This window comes from Tympanuchus pallidicinctus, unplaced genomic scaffold (assembly GCF_026119805.1).
Source record: "Tympanuchus pallidicinctus isolate F22 unplaced genomic scaffold, pur_lepc_1.0 scaffold30, whole genome shotgun sequence".
Taxonomy (NCBI): Eukaryota; Metazoa; Chordata; class Aves; order Galliformes; family Phasianidae; genus Tympanuchus; species Tympanuchus pallidicinctus.
In genome coordinates, this window is record NW_026294748.1 from 3,451,928 (window position 1) to 3,458,166 (window position 6,239).

At 42.4% G+C, this 6,239-nt stretch overlaps 1 protein-coding gene across 1 annotated transcript in view; it reads right to left on the reverse strand.

Moving 5' to 3' along the window:
• Window positions 1-6,239, reverse strand: part of SCN3B (sodium voltage-gated channel beta subunit 3) — a 60,474-nt gene extending 54,235 nt beyond the window's left edge. Inside the window, exons 1-3 of the mRNA XM_052697036.1 lie at window positions 6,105-6,239; window positions 5,583-5,660; window positions 5,231-5,316 (exon numbers count right to left, since the gene is read on the reverse strand). The gene's annotated coding sequence lies outside the window, so the exon portion shown is untranslated. The remainder of the gene's footprint in view (window positions 1-5,230; window positions 5,317-5,582; window positions 5,661-6,104) is intronic.

Below are 6,239 nucleotides of genomic sequence, written 5' to 3' on the forward strand. Positions count from 1 at the left end.
TGCCTTCATACAGCTTGTTGGAGCTAGGAGATTCAACAGAAAAACACTGTATACTGTAGTACAGAATAGTATAGAAGAACTGCTACAGCCAACAGACACTCGATAAGGTAATTCCAATCAAAAGCTGAAAACCAGAACTGAAGTAGGAAAATACAGAAGAAAAAAGAGAAACAGCAAGCCATGGAAAGTGATGTGAACCGAGGTCTGCAAATAAGGAGCATGCATTTAAGCAGGAACAGTCCTGATCCATGAATCCTAAAAGTAAGGCCTTGGAAGAAAGAGGGACAGAAGGAGAGATGGAAAAATGTGCAGAATGGATGAACTGTGTTCAGTGGATCAGCAGCGCATCAGAAGTTCTGCACAAATAAATCTGAAACAGCCTACCAGGTAAGAGAGCAGATGAGATCCATATGACAAAGCACAGGGAATTCTCCTAAATCCAAAAGCCCCATAGCCTAAAGAAGCTACCTTTACTTCTTCTGGGAAGGAGGAGGGTTAAAGTTCAGGTACCACTCACAGCAGTGCCTTGCAATCATTTATTTTGAGCTTGGTTCTGCTACTTGCCTGCCGGGAGGGCTGGGAGGAGGAAGCAGACACAAAGATGCACTGAAGTTATGTGACAGAAAGAGGTAGAAAAAGAACATACAGCTATTTTTAAAGATGCCCAGGGTGCTAATCCTCTGCAGCTTTCTGCATTTGTAACAAAAAAAGAAAGAAGTCTCGTTTGTGAGAGGAGAATTTGACTTCTAAGTACTGCTTTATGAAGACAAGTGATGTAAGGAGACCTGAGGAAGGGCAACAGCCAAAGAAATGGCAAACTAGCCCAAGAAGTACACAGCAATACATCACAATGATCATAATAAAACCCTTGAGAATAACACTAGTTAGACCTGAACAAAACCAGAACCAGGTGGTGACATCCATTGTCATGCCTGAGCTGAGAGCTCCTGCACCATATCAAGCCATGAGATGGAAGAGGTAACCAACACTGACACGTTTCTTGCTAGCACACCACACTTCAACAAAGCAAAGGCACAGGTTGGGTGGTAAGACTCGTAAAAAAAGGACACACTTGAGTTATCACAATGTCCTTGATCTCAGATTTTCACTTAGTTCCTCTCTGAAATAAATTGAGATCAGTAGAACACGTTCCATTGCAGAACGTCACTATTCTGCTGTAGGCTTCATACTCATTTTGCAGGAAATGACTTGGAGACCACAAAAGCTTTTGCTAAATTCCTCAACGTACTGTCACACAAAGAACTACTCAATGGATGTGCCAATGTGGAGACTGCTAACACATGACAATGCTCTGCACTTGGCCTTTTGCCTAAGGAGGCCCAAGCTCTTTCTAGAATCAGAGCCTGAATTCTTTCAAGACTTAGAAAAGAAGCCTACTATAACGCTGTCACTACAAAACAATGCAGAGAAGGACAGCACAGACCTACTCGTGATTTTAGTTTACACAACCTCAGGTTCCTAAAGCACAAACATTAACAGATTTCACCCAAATCTCAGTTACCAGCAGAACTGGAGGAAGAAGCCACTCCTGGCACCCTCCCTGTCAAAATACGGAAGTCTTCAGGTCAGAAACACAATGCTGCACTCCTACATTTGCATTTCAGGTATCCAGGTCAGTCACTCTGGGAAATGTATAGAGCTTCCCCCATTCTGACTTTCTGCCCTATTTTGCCATGTTGGGAGCAACACAGCCCTGGCCAGAACCGGTTTCTTCTCTTTACTGTGGATGAATTGAATCTTGTTTATAGTTCTCAGTGGGTTCGAGTCAACTGTGCTAGACTAGACTTGAATCGTTCTACACTTTTGTCAGGAATAGCCAAATATGAGCCATTTTGGAGGAAAGTTCATTACATCCTGAACAGACAGAATGTTCCCAAGACGAATCTCCTCCCAGCTCCCAGCTGGCCAGCTTGAACTGAACTTTCTTTACAGGGTGCACACCAGGGCAGGTCAACTGGGGTGTAGGAGAACTGCCCCCCCACATCAGCACCACCCAATGAAGTATGAATAGCAACTGGAAGGGTAAGGAGCCGCTTGGCTGCACAGCCTCCTGTTCAGACTGCATCTGGATCCAGCTTGCTCGTTGCTGAGATTAGCTTTTCCCACAAGGTGAATTTCTCCTTGAGTCCAGGATCTGCACAGCCAAGTCTGAAGACTGGTCCCTCCCAGTCCAGAAGGTGAATGTGGCCAGAAGAAAAAAGTCACGAAAGAATAAAACCCAACAGGAGTAACTGCTGCATGAATACTTCCTTTTTGAGCTTGGCTAGGAGTTTTGAAACTGCAGTTTGCTAACAGAGGGTGGAGAAGCCAAGGTAAGCAAAGGATTTATAACACCACAAAAGTCTTCCTCATTCTTAGTTACTGCTGACCTACAAAACACAGGCAAATGCACTACAAAGAAACTGTTTAGGGTAGTAAATCATTGATTGGGGACAATTGCTGAGGGACTTAATATGGATTAAATTGTATTGACATCTAAAATTTATTTATCCAGGAAAGAGTTCAGACTGCTCACCCAGTGTAGCACACTGCTTCTGCAGAAAAAATTAGCTTGCTTCTCTGATGAGACAAAGAAACAAAACAGGTCCTGACCTCATTTACTGCAAATAAACACACTGACATTTCAGCAGGTGGAATAAATGCAATTGCATAGGAGCATTAAGAGAGGACTCTGTCTTCTTACTGCTCCCATTTCTAACTTCTTCAGAAGTATCATAATATAAATTTCAACCACAAATACCCACTCTTTCTTCTGATCTCCCCCCTGGCATTATTTGTAAGCACATTCGTTATCTGGCACTTTTCTACAAAGCTCTTCAGCCCAGGATCTGCACTCAGGACTCTGCTAATTCTCACCTCCTGCCTTCTGACATTGCAGTAAAGCTCAGCCTGTGGATCCCAACAAGCTGGGTGCTTCAGACAAACTGCTCTGGAAAAATGCTGTTTCTTACACCTACTGAAAAGTGCACGACCTCAATATCCAGCATTACAAGAGGCTTCTGATTTGGACAGCACATAGACTCAGGTTTTTTTCAGCATAACCCAGGGATCAGCTGGCATCTCCTTTGGCACCACTCACACAGGGCAACCTATCAGCCCTACATGCAACGGTCCTTCAGTGCAACTTCGTAAGAGCTGGGCACCTGGCAACTAACAGCTTTCAAAATGCAACCTTCTTTATTTTATCTGTGTTTGGTTTGGCACATTTTCTCCAAGAAACGGGCCTATTAGCACCTTTTCTCCTAATCTTGTGGTATTTTTCCAAGAACACTACAGGTGTACACCTGGTACAGCTTTAGAACTAGGAAATATGAAGTTGTTTGCTTAGTTGCTCATAGGTGATGGGCTGCAGCAGATTTCTCATAGAGAACAGCATATCTTCTCTGCTATTTTGAGGCTTTCATTTCTCAGAACTTAACTGACTGACAGATGGGTGAGAAGGAAGATAGGGAATTGATGTCTGTTGCTTTTGGTAGATAGGAGTGTATTTTTTAATGGTTTCTCCTCTATACTGCCAGTAAGGAACAGACAAAAAGGGAAACCAAGCACCTCCTCCCTCAAGAAGGAGCTCTTCCCCAGGAAGCAGCTACCTTGATCTGATTTCCATTTCTCCAGAGTTTTCTTAAGAATGAATTCTGTACATTCAAGAGAAAACAGGGAAATTTCACCCCAAAGTAACTGCTGTTTGTGGTGCTACCACACAGAAATGCTGTTTTCCAACAAACTTTAGTCCACAAATCCAGAGCAGGTACTACTTCTGTACCTTCCTAGTACCAGCAGAACATGCTTTTGCAGCTCCATCACTTCATACCTTTGGTAACTGCCATCAACAGTGCAGCAAGTCAGCAATGTGACCTGCAGTGATCCTTCCTGTATCATCACAGCACACCTTGGAACTTCTGCACATCTTATAGAAAAGAAATGCTACCCACTGGGCACGAAGTATGCATTAACCTAAGTCAGAACGAATAACACATGGGGGGTTGAAACCAGATGACACTGTGTGACCATAACCACAGATTTCCTCTTCGATTTTAAAGGAAAAGAGTTGTTGCTTTTTCTTTCAAAGCCAGGAACAGGTGTAGGAATTGCTGGGTGAACATCAGTGCCTTGTTGCAGGACACCAACTATTAAATACACCCAAGACCATCGCACAGAGCTCACATAAACACTAGTGATTTTCAGCATACAGTCATCAACATGTAAGGAATCTTACTGGTACATCCCAGCATCTCTTTTTTCTTGTGGGGGCCACCATTAGAAAAATACATTTTGGAGATCATTTAATCTGAAATATTTTCAGCAACAAAATAATGAACACAAAAAGCAAGCGTTGCAATTCTGAAATTGTTTGTGAACTTATTCTGAGATCAATGTATCACTGGGTGTTTTACAGAGGAAAGTTATGCTCTCAGTGATTAGCTTTTATAGCTGCTCTTTAAAGAGGAACCTTGAATAAGAAAAGTTCATCTCTTACTTTTGCAAGTTTATCTTAAATATTATATGCAGTTTCAATATGTTTCTAATTTTGCAGTGTATAAACAAGCACTCAGCACAGATCATCAGCAGGATTACTAGAACCTTACAGATGGGACAAGGTCCATCCCATGCAGCTATAACCCACTGACAAGTGATAAAGTTATTTACCAGGGAGGACAGGTAAAAGTTGAATTGAGGGCACTAAGGACACGTTTACTTCAACAGCTTTAGAGAACAGCTAAGTTAAAGATGAATTCATTACAAGACTGGTCCTGAAAGCAGCAGGGGTGCAGTCTGTCCTTCTGCCAGTTGCTGCAGTTCAGCATACAGCTGTGTCTGCAAGGATCAAGGCTTCATTGGGCAAAGCTATAAGCATGTATCTGGCTTCCAATGGACTGACTGATGAGCCAGCTTAGCGAGACCACTCTTTTCTCATAAAAATGAGTCATTTACTATGTCAGGCTTCTGGGAACACCCCAACAAATGAGATACTTCATCAAGAAATAAGCCAACAAATATACAGACATCCTCCAAAACCTCAGTGCCAAGCAACAGCTTCCATTTGACTCTATTATAGTTACCTAGTTTGTTTGGAAGGGGAACCCCCACTTCTATTCCTGTTGTCCTGAAGTGAATGACTCCATTTATGTGCAACAGAAACACAACGTGCTCATGGAGAGAATTGGGGGCACTGCCAAAGTATTAGACCTCATTCAGGTCAGAGGCTCACCTGCTGTGGATGGAACCTCCAAAAGCAAGGTTGCTTGTTTGCTGTATTTGGTGACATTTCTCAATCTTCCCACATTCCCAATTTAGCTGCAGAGAGCAGAGAAAACAAAGCTGATAAGAAAAGATCAAGTGACATTCTGGTACTGCCAGGGTACACTCCATCTAAGCTGTTACTCCAGAACTTCAAAATGAATTTTCATTTTTTTCTTTTTTCTTTTTAGTTTTAGAAAGAAAGACTTCCTATTCTAACTATAAATTAAGAACTTTTCAGGATTTTATTCCTTCTGGAAGAACAAAACCAGCACAAAACTCTCTCGGGCTTGGGAACAAGGTTATAGAAACACTCACCTCACATATCAGCCCAGGAACTCTGGAGTGATTATGGTCTTCCAGCAGTGGCATGAGCACAGCCACATGGGGACCTTCAGGTCCTGGAAGAGATAAAAGCATGTCATAAACTCAGTAACTTTTGAAAGAACGTTTTTTTTGAGGTTGGAACTGAGGTGGCTAGGAAATTTCCTTTCTGTACAGAGGGAATCCTAGCTTCAATTTGACCATTTCCAAAAGCAACTTGAATTTCAGGTGCCCAATGAAATTCTCAGTGGACATTTTCATTAGATGTTTTTGTTGGACCTTTCATTTCATCAGTATTTCAAAGTTTCTGGCTCTATATGAGTGAGAAACAAGTGTTAACTACATGAGCACAGCCAAGCAGGGCTTCAGTCACTGCAACAAGCACCACCATTAATATTGTCTGGCTTCGTTAACTGAGAAACTAGCTTTACATACTACCCAGATTGACAAGGCCTTATTTCAGAACTTAGAGCCACACAAAGCCATTAATTGAAGAGATCTTTTTAGGAATCTCACCATACCTTCTCTTTCAAGGTAAAAGATCCTAGACTCCATCAGCCTTATCAGCAGTCCCACGGTAACAGCAGCCTTCCAAACCCGAGGGTGACTTCACAGCTACTCCAGAAAGTGCTTGACTTCCAGACTTCAGAGAGGGC